The sequence below is a fragment of the Pelodiscus sinensis genome, chromosome 6 (genome assembly GCF_052426305.1).
Source record: "Pelodiscus sinensis isolate ZL-2025 chromosome 6, ASM5242630v1, whole genome shotgun sequence".
Taxonomy (NCBI): domain Eukaryota; kingdom Metazoa; phylum Chordata; order Testudines; family Trionychidae; genus Pelodiscus; species Pelodiscus sinensis.
Window position 1 is genome coordinate 8,943,329 of NC_143057.1, and position 14,838 is coordinate 8,958,166.

At 45.6% G+C, this 14,838-nt stretch overlaps 1 protein-coding gene across 3 annotated transcripts in view; it reads right to left on the reverse strand.

Moving 5' to 3' along the window:
- The window catches only part of PLPPR1 (phospholipid phosphatase related 1), a 174,818-nt gene that overhangs the window by 105,876 nt on the left and 54,104 nt on the right, over positions 1-14,838 (reverse strand). The window contains exon 2 of one of the 3 annotated variants that reach the window (XM_075931389.2): positions 3,045-3,178. The exons of the other annotated variants lie outside the window; for them this stretch is intronic. The gene's annotated coding sequence lies outside the window, so the exon portion shown is untranslated. The remainder of the gene's footprint in view (positions 1-3,044; positions 3,179-14,838) is intronic. 3 annotated transcript variants of the gene reach the window in all.

A 14,838-nucleotide genomic window follows, 5' to 3' on the forward strand; every position in this document is an offset into this window, starting at 1 on the left:
CCCTCCTACCAGCCTCTGTTTTACCAACCTTCCCCAATGAGAGGAGATGGAGGCCAAGACAAGATCCTGCTTCCCCTCGTTCCCTGCACCAGTCCATGGAGCTGCCTGGGGAGGCAAATGCAACCCAAAGTAGGAGCATCCATTAGTGGGTGGTCCATAGCAGAAATTAAACCATCTACTTGAGCATCGAGCTAACCATCTTTATACTTTAACTCAAGGGGCAGAGGCTCATGCTTTTAGTGCTGCCGGTCACAGGTTTGTTCTCCACTGATGACCTGAGCAGGATCGGTTCACACAGCAGAGGGCAGAAAGAGATTACGGAGCACACATCTGCATTCCCTCTTGGAGCTCCCTCTAGGGTCGTGCAGCTCCGCACCAGGCCTTCCACAAGCCTGGGTGCCAATCGTGTAGACTGGGCCTGCGTTAGCCCTTATGTTTGCTTCCTAGCTCTCTTCTCCTCTGCTAACGTCGCTCCCATATTGGAGAACACACTGGGAACTGCACCAGAGGCCAACACAGCAGTGAATGCGTGAGCAGCAACGTGAGCTAAAGCTCTCTAGTCTGGCTGTGATGGACTCCTCCACAGCCACAGGTCAGGCCTAGGCGGGGACCTGTAACACATCCCCTCCTCCTCTGAGGTCTATAGAAAGCAAAAATGACGAGTCATGTCTCTGTTCTCTTCTGCCAGGTAGGCCAGAGCTGCCACACATCTCAGCTGACTCAGTCCAGGGCTCTGTGCACAATTTGGGTTTGTACTGCACACACTCATGCTTCTTCATCCCTCCCCCCACCACAAATATTCTGGCACGAAATCCAATGAGGACTTTTGACAAGAAGCCAGATGATGAAAACGTCATCCTCCGGAGTTATCTACACAGCCGCATGGACTGGCATAAGGGAGCAATGCAATGACCAGTGGGACTGGAGGGATTCATAAGACGACATTGAGAGAGCTAAATATTGCTATCTTGCCTGTGCAATGACTATAGAGGACATATAAATAGTTTACATATGTACGTGGAGACCGGAAACATGAAGGGCCTGATTTTCCATTGACTTGAATGTCATGTCATCCCTTACACTTGGGCGCATCCCAACACCATTATGATTCAATACTTTGCTCAGGTGTACATGATGATAAAGGTGCATGCAAGACAGTGGAGAATCACAACCGAAGTGAGGCAAGATTTCTTTAATATGTCAAAGGAGGGGTAAGATAGTAGGAGTAATGGGAGGAAATGTAAACATGGAAAATGAGGCTGAATTTCAGTGAAACATTCCCCGAGATATATATTTAGCCTTGGAATAGTCTCCCAAGCTTTTAAAGCCAAATAATACTAGAAAAATGTTTTGCAGTGAACAAGCCTGCAGTGGCTAGCGGATTGGTTAGATGAGCTGATAGGTGATAACTGCTGCTCAGACTACATGCTTCGTCATGGAAATTAGAGATGGTAAATGCATAAGAGGTTAAAAGCAAAGATGCAAAGCAAACCAATATAGGCCACATCATCAGACTTCAAATGAAACACACAAAAAACTTCCCCAACAGAAGCCAAAATAAATAAATAAATCCTCCAACTGCACAATCTAAAAGCCAGGAGACAGCAGAAATTAATTCCTCTCTCAGATGGGCTTCCAAAGAATCAGAGAGACAATTCCTACACTTCTTATTCATGCACATAGTTCAGGTGATGTCAGTGAGACCAAGGCAGGGGTGGGCAATAATTTTAATGGGGACCACTCCAAGAATTCGTCCATGGTATTGAAGAAAGTTGTGTGCAGAAGGAAGCTCAAGGTGCGGGGTTGGGGTGCAGGGTCTGAGAGGGAGTATGAGTGCAGGAGAGGATTCTGACCTGGAGGAGAGGTGTAGGAGGGGGTGCTTTTGGGTTGTGACCTAGAGCAGGAGGGGGTTGTGACAAGGGTCAGGGGATTTGGGTGCAGGGTCTGATAGGGGCCATGGGTGCAGGACATGGAGGAGGCAGTACAAGGTCTGGCAGGGGCTTGTGACCTGGGGCAGGGTGCCAAGAAGGTGCAGGAGGTTTGGTTTCTGACCTGGGGGCAAGGAGTTGGGGTACAGGAGGGGGTGGGGTGCCAGATGCAGGCTATGGACGGGTGACGCTTACCTTGGGCAACTCCTGGCTAGCAGTCCAGTGGGACCCTCAGACACGCTCCCTGCTGCCATGCCCTGCATGCTGCTGGCTGCAGAGGCTATGTGCTGTCTGTGCACCACAGGCCCCTTGGGGAGGCCCTCCACATGCAGTCTGCATCACAAGCATGGCCCAGGCAGCTCCCATGGGCCGGCGAGAGTTCCCAAACCCAGTATTGCCAACTCCAATGGGCCCAAAACCATGTGCCAGGTCCCCCCAAATCATGAGTCTGGCTTAAAACTCGAGATTCTAAAATAGATGTTGCGTCTTTTTATTTGTCATCTGGTGTTTGAGCTGTTGAGATACACACTTCCTTTTTGAAGCTTTTCTCTGTAAGGACTAGACACTGACTTATAAATGAGTTCCTCGTGCTACACATATTACTGGAGGAACGGAGGCTTTAAGGAAAGCATGAAATACTGCCAAGGCTGGCCACACTGTAAATACATGCATGGAAGTTTGGAGTTGGGGAAATTCTACATGTTTGCGCCTTAGGGTCTGGATGAAGATTGGTTGTGGGTCAGCTGCTTGGATTTGTTTCTGGGGGCTATGAAAGCATTGGGAGGTGTGATGTGTGGCTGGCACACGAAGAGCTATGCTGCTCCCGGAGGAACAGGTCAGGAGGCGGCAAGGGATTCAGAAACGGATTTTCTCGGTGATAACGCTTCCCATGCACCTTTTGAACACAAGGTACGTACACTACAGAATGGATTTATTAACATGCCCCATCACAAATGGCGTTTTGTGTGCAGACGCTGCTGAAGAGAGCGCAGGATATGAGCTGCCAAGAGGAGGCTGCTTGATACATTGAAAATCACTGGAGTGAAGCGTCATTAGCATGTTGCTTCTCTCCCTTTCTTATCCATGCTTATTGAACCAGCATCTCAGTCACATTACCTGCTGCCTTCAGATAAGAAGAAGAAAGCTCCTGAGGGCAGAAAAATTCTAGGCCCAATTCCACCAGTGTGCTCCTCCAGTACTAAGAGACATTCAGAAAAGGAAAATTTAGGCTCCATATCAGGAAAAGCTTCCTGAAAAACAAACAAACAAACAAGCCAACCTTGTCTTTTCATGCAAATGGCAACGGTTTGACTGAAAGTGTGTTTTTAAACGGATTAAGTAAACTGTAGCATGTTTGTGTGTAGACCCCCTTAGCTTGGTTTCAGCTATGGGGCTGGAATGGCTTGCCACCTACTGCGAGCAAGGGGCTGCTCCAACCCCGTGGGGGAGAGAAGGGCGGAAGGGGGCACCATGAAGGGGCTGCACCAGCACGGAGCAGCCCCTGCCTGCAGGCGGGAGGGCGTGGGTACAGCCCAGCGGTAGGTGGGAGGGAGGGGGGCTGGAGAGGCCCCCTGCTCACTGACCTTTAATCAGTTAACCAGTTAAAGTTTTAACCGTTAAAAAATAAGTTTAACCAGTTAGTTAATGAAATGGGATTTTACATCCCTAGTTTAAACTTTGGCTTATTTATTTTTTTTAAATGGTAATTAAGCTAAACCAAAACAATAGCCTCTAAACAACTGAAATAAGCGTGTCTGTGTGGTGGCTGCCATCTTGGCCAAGCACAACTGGGACTCAACTTGGCACCTCTAGGCCCAATGCTGGAGTCTCTACACCGTGACCTAAAGAACTGACTTCTGTGACCAGCTGCATTTCAAGCACATAGTCTGAATGGACTGGTCACAGAGGGGAACACATAGAACACAAGCTTTGGCACAAAGTGGTGTGTGTACATGCAGGGCTGTCCCAAGGGGGCGCAAGGCTTGGGGCAACCCACATAGCACCCCAGACGTGGGACTTGGGGCAACCCCTCAGCCCCAGATGCAGGCCTCACCCTCAGCTCCATTCCTTCCACAAACCCCATCACTGCTCTGCCCTCCTCCCACGAGCAACATGGCTCAGGAGAGCATGGGGGCATGGTGAGGGGGCAACAGCAGGGGTCACCTGCACCCCACTCGCCATGCGGGCAGCAGGAGCTGAAGCACCGCCCTGCGGCGCTGCCCCCTCTTGGCTCACTGCACCCCGTTTCTCCCTTGCGGCGCGAAGCAGATCCCCCTGAGGCCTTAGCACTCTGGAGAAGCCAAGTGCAGTTAGCTGGAAGAGGGCGGCATGGCAGGGTGCAGCAATCTGCCGGGCCACTCTGGCTCCCCCACATGGAGAGTGCAGGGGGAGGGTATCAAGCTCTGCTGTTGCCCCGTACCAGGGCCCTGTAATCCCCTGGGTCCCTCCCAACCATAGGACCATTGGGTCAGCCGCCACAGAGCCCTCAAAGTAGACAGGACAGCTCTGTTTACATGAGGACTTAGATTGTGGAATACTCTCCAAAGGGAAGCAGCTGAAGTCCAGCTGAAAACGAGACTGGCTAAAATATTAGAACCGATACCACAGGGGAAAATGCTGAACGACAGTAGAGCTGGATTTAAAAAATAATGTCTATAGAATATTTCTATTCGTTTAAAATATTTTCTTCCTTTTTGCCATAACTAAAATATTGAAATGATGCGAAATGGAGATTTTCATTTCATTTCTCATTCAAATGAGAAGTGAGAAACTTTTTAAAAACATTGCACTTGCACACACTATTGCAGTGGAAAAGGGCAAAAAAAGTAAAAATGTGGATTCTCAAAATCTCATTCTCTCATTTTCTTTATTTCTTTTCTTCTAGAGAAAAACTTGAAATTACTTTTGTTTGACTTTGTTTTTAATTTTCCCCTCTCTTTTTTGGCGGATGAGCAGGAAAATAATGAAAAAGTGAAAGAAAGGGGAAAATTAAAAAAAAATCCAGATCCCAAAACAATGGGCATTTTTTTCAAAATGAAACCAACATTTTTATTTCACTTTGATTTTTTTTGGTCAAAGAACGTAAATTTCCGATTGAAATAATTTTTCGTTTTGATCAAAAATATTTTTTTTTGTCAATGAAAAGTTTTAAACAATTTTGATTGGCAAGAAAATGGACTAATTCAGCAGCCTTTTGCCACTGCTTACTTCTGTGATTCTGTGTCAGTATCCTGTGGATAAACAGGACTCTCCAGGGGTATCGTTCAGTGACTTTTCACAATTCACAGTTTCTTTTGGTATATCCCCTCTCAGCCTGATTAGTAAGGGATAGCTCAGGCAACCCTTACTTGTGCTCATGGGCACTCACCGCACATTAATTTAGCAAGGACATTTTATTCTCTCTATTCACTTGTGTCTAGGTAGCAGAAGGGAGAATCGGACAAACAAAAAACGAACAAGACTATAAAGCCAGTCTATTTTCCCAGGGTAAGTCGGGCTAGCACTATGGACACTCCCATGGCTCTGAATACCTCTCAAGTTGCTGCAGGTGCTGGAAGGGAAAAAGATGACTTCTTCCTGTAGCTCTGCCATATGTAGCATGGCATGGTCCCCCTGACCCGAGCTCCCCTACACACCTGGAGAGGGGCACACATCACTCCCATCCTGTCTTCCACTCTTGCCTGAGACAGCGCTCTCTCAATGTGATGTTTTAATTCCCTGGGCATTGCAGTCTTTTTCCTCCATTGCTCTTCCCTCAGCAGCTTCATTCAGAGTCACTAGCAAGTGAATCATATTGACAAAACACTTTCTCCTCTCACTCAGAAGAGGTTATCTTGGCTTGAGGCTAATAATAATTAATCCCTTCCCCTTTCCTCATTTTAAAGCCAAAATCTTTCCCCTCGCTTGCCTTCTTCGTGTTGTCTTGTTGAACGCTGCGCCGGGAGCACACCAAAGCCTGCCCTACAAAGGAGCCCTGCTTTACCACTGGAAACCGGACTGTGCCTGGCTCTCGCGTGGGTATGCGTAGGGAGGGAGCAAGCAGCCTAAGCCCTTCCCACGTGCCAATGTTCAGCCCAGCTCTTCAATTTCTCTGTTACTGGAGCAGGGTTTATACACCACATCACAAGCAGACATCAGCAGTACACACACTCAGTGGAGTACAGTAGGTCAAAGTCTCTCAGACGGCTACAGGGACCAAGCAGGACCCAACAGCATGGGGAGAACAGACTTCACTAGCTGAAAGGCAGCATGATCCTCCCAGCGCATCCCTGAAGGCAGTGTCTCTCCTGCTACATGCCACAACCAGGCAGGCTGATGGCAAACACCTTGCATGCCAGAGGGGAGTTTGATAGAAGGGATCATTAGAACGTGTGTTGCCAGCGCCTGTGATTTTATCCGGAGCTTGACAATAGCGGCCTCTCAACGCTCCGGCTCCCAGAGTCATGTGATTATGTGAGAACAGCAGCTTTTTTTTTTTTTTTTTTTTTTTTTTTAAGCAAGTTTCTAGCCTTAATGGTTGTTGAGGAAAAGCTAGACAGTGTGAACCCAAAAGGCACAAAACTAGAAGACAAATAAAAAAAGCCAACTAAAAAATTTGATGATTTTGGGGGCAGGGAGGTCTGATATGTTTTTTCTAATGCATGAGGTTGGTACAATTGACATTTTTATATTTTGCAGGGCTTCTAGTCTTGATCACCCTTGAATCCAGCCACACAGGAAGCTACTGTACGTTCTTGTCAATGGACAGTTACCGAATTTAAGTGGGGTGCTTGTCTACATATTTGCAAGCAAACCCTACTCCTTAGTGTTCACGTTGCATACCGCACACCATAACCTTCTGGGCGTTATCCCACTCCCACTGAAATCAATAACAACATTTCCAGATTCAATAGGAGCAGGTCTACAATATTTTAAATACGCACATCTGAATTAAGACAACCTCTAAATAGGTGTGGCATCAACAACAGGTGGATTAAAGAGCACCCTAACTATAGCGCCAGAGTGCTATAGACCTCTGCTGTTCTCCACCCATGTTCTCAACTCTTGCTGACACTGACATGAATGGCAGCTTTGAAGTGTACAAAGAGACTAGAATCCTAATGCTGACCAGAGATACAGCTATTCAAAAGTGTTCAGTCTCTACAGTGTCTTCAATGGAGTGACTGAATGCTGAGCGCTTTATTCAGGTGCCTACATAAGACTTGAATTTTCTTGAAAATCTGGTTTCTTGTTTAGGTGCCTACATGGAAGATCTTGGGTGATGCGCTCTTTGGAAAATAAGGCCCTTGAAATCCTCAAAGATTCTAGTTCACTGCACAGATTAGTGATGAGCAAAATATCTGTTAACGACTGGAAATGCAGTGAGTTTTGAAAGGCACAAAAAAGAATCAGAAATCACCAAATGGAGATTGGTTCAAACTTACCAATGTTGTCAACTTTTGTGATTTTATTGTGTCTCTCATGATATCTTTTAAAGCCCAAGCTGGTGAGAATTTCCTTTCATATTACAAAAGAAAAAGAAAAAGAAAAAAAGGTCTAATTCTTATGGCCGTGGAAAAAAGCCTGAAAACGTGATGCAAGTACACTTTAAAGAATCAAACAGATAGCAAATTAAAAGAACCCCCAATTTTTTATTTCTTAAAAAAAAAATACACCTCATGGATTTTAAGTCAATTCCATGATTACCAGGGCCTGATCTTTGATTACGGAATGCTTAGAAGTGGCAATACTACTTAACATTGTCAAAGTGATTTAATACAAACTTCAAGTTTGATAATGGGAAGAACTGAGGACCCACAACTCAAAATGAAATCAACCAAAACTGTGGGTGTTTGGCACCTCTGAAACTCAGAACCGTGGTTTAAAACAAATTGGGTTCCTGAGCTCAAACCTTATATATCGCATTCCAAGCAAATTATCTTTGAAATTACTTGGATTCTAGTAGATTTCTTCTGTAGATTTCCCCACTAATACATCTCATCTGTCTAACACTTTTTTATGTAGTTATTACTGGAAAATCCACAGACAAGTCAGTAAAGGCAGGGAGGTTGATTTCTTTATAGTTACAATTATTTTATGTGCAATGATTTGTTGTCAAATAATTAGAAAGCGAGAAACAGACGCATTGTCTTCCCTGGTGAATTACCAACCATGAAAGCTTTTTTCAAAAAAAGAACAGAAAGGGCTTTCTTTAAAGCAGCCTCTGATTTACAGCAACTGAAACAAAGTTATCTCAGGTTAGTAATATTTCCACAGCACTAGTAATAAATGAAAGGGCAAAGGGAATGATAGATAAAAGAATCACAGTGCCTTGGTGTGTTTCACTGTGGATTTCAGAGAGCCAGTACATAGCTCTGCTTGTTTAATGGACTGTATAATGTCAGATACTACTGTGCATTGGAAAAGAGATTAAATAAACTGTTGATAAATTCATAGGGTTTCCTCTACACATGTAAATTTGCCGCCTTCAGATTAACTCTCACATGCCAGATGTGGATGATTACAGGCAGTCCCCGGGTTACGTACAAGATAGGGACTGTAGGTTTGTTCTTAAGTTGAATCTGTATGTAAGTCGGAACTGGTGTCCAGATTCAGTCGCTGCTGAAACTGACCGCCAATTCTGACTTACATACAGATTCAACTTAAGAACCCCAAGCGTCCCCAAGTCAGCTGCTGCTGAAACTGATCAGAGGCTGATTCCAGGAAGCCTGGGGCAGAGCAACTCTGCCTCGGGCTTCCTGTAGTCAGCGCTGGTCAGTTTCAGCAGCGGCTGACTTGGGGACGCCTGGGGCAGAGCAGCTGGAGTGCTGCTAGGTTGCTCCAGTAGCACCGCTCCTCGGCACTACTGGACCAACCCAGCAGCACCCAAGCTGCTCTGCCCCAGGCGTCCTGATTCAGCCGCTGCTGAAACTGACTAGCAGCGGCTGAATCAGGACGCCTGGGGCAGAGCAGCTGGGGTGCTGCCGGGTTGGTCCAGTAGTGCCCAGAGTGGCGCTGCGGGACCAATCCGCAGTGCCCCAGCTGCTCTGCTCCAGGGTCCACAACAAAAGCCTGGTCTGCTGGGGGCGGGGGCACACTAGCTGCGCCCCGCCCCCCAGCAGACCAGGGACAGGGGGAGCAAAGCCGCAGCGGCAGCGGGGTGCCGCGCCTCTGAGGCTTTGCACTGGCAAAGCCTCAGAGGCGCGGGACCCCGGCGCGGCTGCGGCTTCGCTCCCGGTGTCCCTGGTCTGCTGCCTGCGAGCTCCGGGGCGAGAAAGCCCCGTTCGTAAGTGCGGATCCGACATAAGTCAGATCCGCGTAAGTCGGGGACTGCCTGTACAGCACTTTTCAATACTCAATTTTTCCCTACAACATTCTATCTCTGGCTTCAGGAGTTAAGTGACCCTCCAAAACATGACAAAGTCCTATTTTTACATGAGCAAGTTGGAAACAATAAAGACAAATTATGGCAATGTTTGTTCGTGGCAAAGACTATAAACAGTTCCAGGATTCAGATGCAGTGTAATCACCAGATGTCAATTTGACTGTCATTACAGATCAAACCTCTCTAGTCTGCCACTCTCAAAATCTGACTGGTGCCGAAGCAGAGAATTTTCTGAACTATAGGAGGTCAATATTCTCTAGCAATGTTACCAACCCTTCCACTGCTTTCTGGGCTCTTAGAAGACACTTAGGGGTAAGTTAGAGCTAAATAACAGCACAGAACACGTGAGCCAGGACTTGTGTTCTGGCTCTTTATGGGACTGCAGGAAACTTGGCCACCCCCATGATAAGCGGACATCCGGAGAACTAAAACCGTGCCGGATCATGGATGTTGCTGGACCAGAGAGTGCCACACTGAAGAGGTTCAACCCGTAGTAGCAGCACTTTTTCCTCACAGTTTCTTTCCATTACTCTGTAAACTATATCCTTCAAATGTCATCTTGTCAACACTAACAATTTTCACAGCCACTGCACGCAGACAGAGCACGTGTGACCGCTGTTATGATCATGGCAAACACACAGAGAAGTTAGATTTGAAAAATGCTACTTTCTTTCTTAGAATTTAGAACCATAACACACAAGAACCCCAAACCAGAGAGAGACAAAGCAGGCTGCCCCTTCAAACAGAGAGGCACAGCTTCTCTCTGCAAACTGGATTGTTGGCATGTCCAAACTGAATGCTTCCCTACAGAGTGTCTTAGTCTGCTAGCAGGAAAAGCCTTAAGGTGATCGTTTGGAATTTTACAGTTTTTAATATACCACAAGAGCAGAAAGACAGCAAACTAACATTACAAGCAAAAACCTGAACCCATTAGTGTTTTGAGCACTCTCACTTGCTTTCAGTTCACCTCACTCCTTTTACATGCTGCATAGTTCATTTGAAGCCCAAACTGTCAATTCTTCCTCCTGATAAGTACACAATAGCTGCTGCCTCTTCTACATAGACTTAAATCAGCCTTCAGTAACACTAACGTAAATGCATCACAGTCAGTAGAATTATACCAGCGTTTGGCTGGATTTATACCAGCGTTTGGCTTTGTGTCAATCACTGTGCCTATAATGCCATGAGCACCTTGAAGAGATGACATATTATCTAGAATAAACTAAAACTTGATTTACCTTACAGCATTTCGATGAAAAAAAAGTGAACTCCTCTTTGGTCATAAGCTGCCATACCAACTTTTACAGCATGCAGCAGGAGAACCATGTTGTTAGGAATACAAGGTAGAGCTAACAAGTGTCCCTAAGAAATTCACCTTTATTTAGACTGTGCTACATTCTATCCTCAGAGCCGCATTGCAGATCTCTGAAATGTGTGAGAAAGCCACGTTGAAGACTTCTATTGATTTCAGTGGTCTTTGGCTCAGGCCCTTAAACTGCAAAAAATGTCTACCTACATATGTGGTGTTAGGTTATTAATAGCCTTGAGGGAACATGTGCCAACTAAAGCATGTAAAAGAAAAAAGACATTATTATCTTGAGTTTGATCATTTTGGATGTCTTTCAAATAAAATCCAGCCTGGGAGTTATTAGAAAGTGTAAATATTCTGTAAAAATCACTTCTGCTCCATATGTTTCTAGCACTTAACTTGGAATAAACTAACAGCGCTTCCCATGGTGAGCAGTGAAACTTCACATTGCAGCAGCACTGAATTTGTATGGGGGTGGGGATGAGAAAAAGAATCCATAAAATGTTCTCTCTCAAACAAATAAATCAGGAAAAATGTGCCTCTCCAGCTGAGTTAGCTCTGCCTCAGAGTATGACTCAGAAACTGACAAGGAACATCACTAGGAGCTTAATTTTTTTTAAATAGCTATAGAGGACGTGAAATTAAGCTACATTGTTTTTCGTACTTGAAAGTTCTTGGAATACTAATCTAAACACAGCAGTAATATAATTAGTAGATCTTAAAACATCTTACAAGGGAGGTAAATATCATTAGATTCCTCGTACAAATCAGGAAAGGGATGCACAGAGGCAAAGAACCTTGCCCAAGGTAATCCAGCTTGCCTTACAATTCCTATTAAAGAAATGAAGAAAAAGACAATGGCCAATTTACCTTTTCTTGGGGCATAGACAGGTCATGATGGATGTCCTCTACCAGACTCTGACTACGCACTCATTTTAACACATATAAACACACACACTCAAATTACATATTCATTAGTTTGCTTCCAATCAGCCTAGTGTTAGGATTATCATGTCTTACACAACTCATACAACACACATTTGTAAACTCCAATTTGCATCACTTTTGCTGTCTATGTGTTTTTCATTTTTTTAAATTATTATTACTACTGAACAAGCATATTTGACTAGGTCACTTACCTCTTTTCCTCTGTTAGGAAAGTTCCCAGATGCTGCTGGGCAATATATTCTGCTTATCCATTATGCTAACTACATCGGTAATGTCCTCACATTTGGGAACATGCTGTGGTCTAAACAACCCCTCTGCCCTCTACAGAAGCAGCTGTGAAAGAGGTTTTTTGGCCACTGTTGGCAGACAGGAAAGTGGGCTGGATGGACCTTTGGTCTGACCCAGTATGGCCGTTCTTATGATCTTGTGTATGTTCTTAACAAGGTCAATAAGACACAGAGCTGATGAGAGACCTCACTGGCTCCTAAGGGAACTCCCAGAAGGGGCAGGACCTCAGGTGGAAAAGATAGGCTGGGGCTAGCTTCCCCCAACCAGCCCTTCAGCGCCACCAGGGCTGCAGAGCATGTGTCACTGGAGGGCTCCAGTGGCGATTTAAAGGGTCAGGGCTCCAGTCACTGCTGAGGTAGCAAAGGCAGCAGCCTGGAGTGCTGGGCCTTTTTAAATTGCTGGGCTCCATTTGCCCCCACCCTTCCTCCGCCTTCCGCAATTAGCAGCCCTGATAAGGGCAACACTTTTGGCAAGCCAAATTAGGCCAAAGCCAGTCAAGCCTGCACAAGTATCATCTTGGTCTGTCCAAATGTATTCATTAGAAATGACCCGTACACCAATTCCCAACAGCCTAGCACTATTCAATGCTTTCATGGATGACCTGGAAATGAAGTGGAGAGTGTGCTTATAGAATCTGCAGAAGACACCAAGCTGGGAGGGGTTGCAAGCACTGTGGAGGAGAGGGTTAGGATTCAAAATGGCCTTGACCAACTGGAGAACTGGTCTAAAAAACAAGATGAAATTCAGTGGAGGCAAGGCCAAATGCTGCACTTCGGAAGAAATCAAATGCAAAACCACAACACGGGGAATTAATGTCTAGGTCAGTGGTGGGCAGCCTGTGGTCCATGGGCCGCATGCAGCTCATCAGGGTTCTATATGTGGCCTGTAGGACATTTTGTTTACGGTTGCCCGTGTGTAGGGTTGCCACATTCAGCTAGTTTCCATCCACATAGGTTTTTTTCCCCCTACCAGTACTACTCAAGTGAAACACATGTAAAGCAAGGGCATGGGAGGTGAGGTGTGTGCTGATTGTTCCCATAAAACTGACTGCTGCTATGGTTCAATCAGCATAGACTGCAAATTCCAGATGTGCAAAACTACCTCATCCTGGGAGGCCATCTTGGTTAGGACAATCTTGCAACCCATTGAGATGAAGGAGGGCTACTCATGCAGCCCACTCACTAGCCTAGGTTGCCCATCGCTGGTCTAGGTGGCAGAGCTGCTGAAAAGGAGCTGTGAGGAATAGCTGATCACAAACTCAGTGTGAGCCAACAATGTGATGCAGCTGGAAAAAAAGCCAATATCATTATAGGGTGTATTAAGAGGAATGTCATATTTAAGACATGGAGTTCATTGTCTCACTCTAATTGGCACGGCTGAGGCCTTAGCTGGAGGACTCTCCCCCGTTCTAGGCAACACGCTTTAAGATAGATGGGGATAAATCAGACAGTCTAAGGGACAGTAACAAAAATGATAAGGGGTTTAGAAAACCTGACCCACGAAGAAAGATTTTTTAAAAATGGGCATGGTTAGTCTTGAGAAAAGAAAAGTTGGGGCGAGATCTGAAAACAGTCTGCAAATACGTTGAGGGCCGTTATAAAGAGAACAGTGGTTCATTGTTCTCCATGTCCACTGGAGGTAGGACCAAAAGCATGGGACTCAAACTGGAGATTTAGGTTAGACATTAGTAAAGCAAGTCTTCCTCACTACAACGCTGTTAAGCTCTGGAATAGGCATCCAAGGGAGGCTGTGGAATCCGCATCATTGAAAGTTTTAAAGAACCAAGCACTTGTCAGGATAAACTTGTCTTTGCTTCAGTGCAGATGCTGGACTAGAGGAGCTCTCTGCAGTGCTGCCACTCTCCCAGACAAACAGTCACTTGGTCTTCACTCCTTGAGATCTCCAACAGCACTGAGCTGACTCTGGTCCTGTAGCTCCTTTTATAGGGCCTTCCTGTCCTCTGATTGGCCTCTTGCAGCCACTGTATAATGCCTAGAGGACTTCTCTATTGTCCTTTTCTGGAGAATCATAGAATCATAGAATAATAGGCCTGGAAGGGACCTCGAGAGGTCATCGAGTCCAGCCCCCCGCCCTCAAGGCAGGATCAAGCTCCGTCTACTCCATCCCTGACAGATGTCTATCTAACCTGTTCTTAAATATCTCCAGAGAGGGAGATTCCACCACCTCCCTTGGCAATTTATTCCAATATTTGACCACCCTGACAGTTAGGAATTTTTTCCTAATGTCCAATCTAAACCTCCCCTGCTGCACTTTAAGCCCATTACTCCTTGTCCTGTCCGCAGAAACCAAGAGGAACAAATTTTCGCCTTCCTCCTTGTGACACCCTTTTAGATATTTGAAAACCGCTATCATGTCCCCCCTTAATCTTCTTTTTTCCAAACTAAACAAGCCCAGTTCATGAAGCCTGGCTTCATAGGTCATGTTCTCTAAACCTTTAATCATTCTTGTCGCTCTTCTCTGTACCCTTTCCAATTTCTCCACATCTTTCTTGAAATGTGGTGCCCAGAACTGGACACAGTACTCCAGCTGAGGCCTAACTAGTGCAGAGTAGAGCGGCAGAATGACTTCACGAGTTTTGCTTACAACACACCTGTTGATACAACCTAGAATCATATTTGCTTTTTTTGCAACAGCATCACACTGTTGACTCATATTCAACTTGTGGTCCACTATGACCCCTAGATCCCTTTCCGCCATGCTCCTTCCTAGACAGTCGCTTCCCATCTTGTATGTATGGAACTGATTGTTCCTTCCTAAGTGGAGCACTTTGCATTTCTCTTTATTAAACCTCATCCTGTTTACCTCTGACCATTTCTCCAACTTGCTAAGGTCATTTTGAATTATGTCCCTATCCTCCAAAGAAGTTGCAACCCCACCCAGTTTGGTATCATCTGCAAACTTAATAAGCGTACTCTCTATCCCAATATCTACATCATTGATGAAGATATTGAACAGTACGGGTCCCAAAACAGACCCTTGAG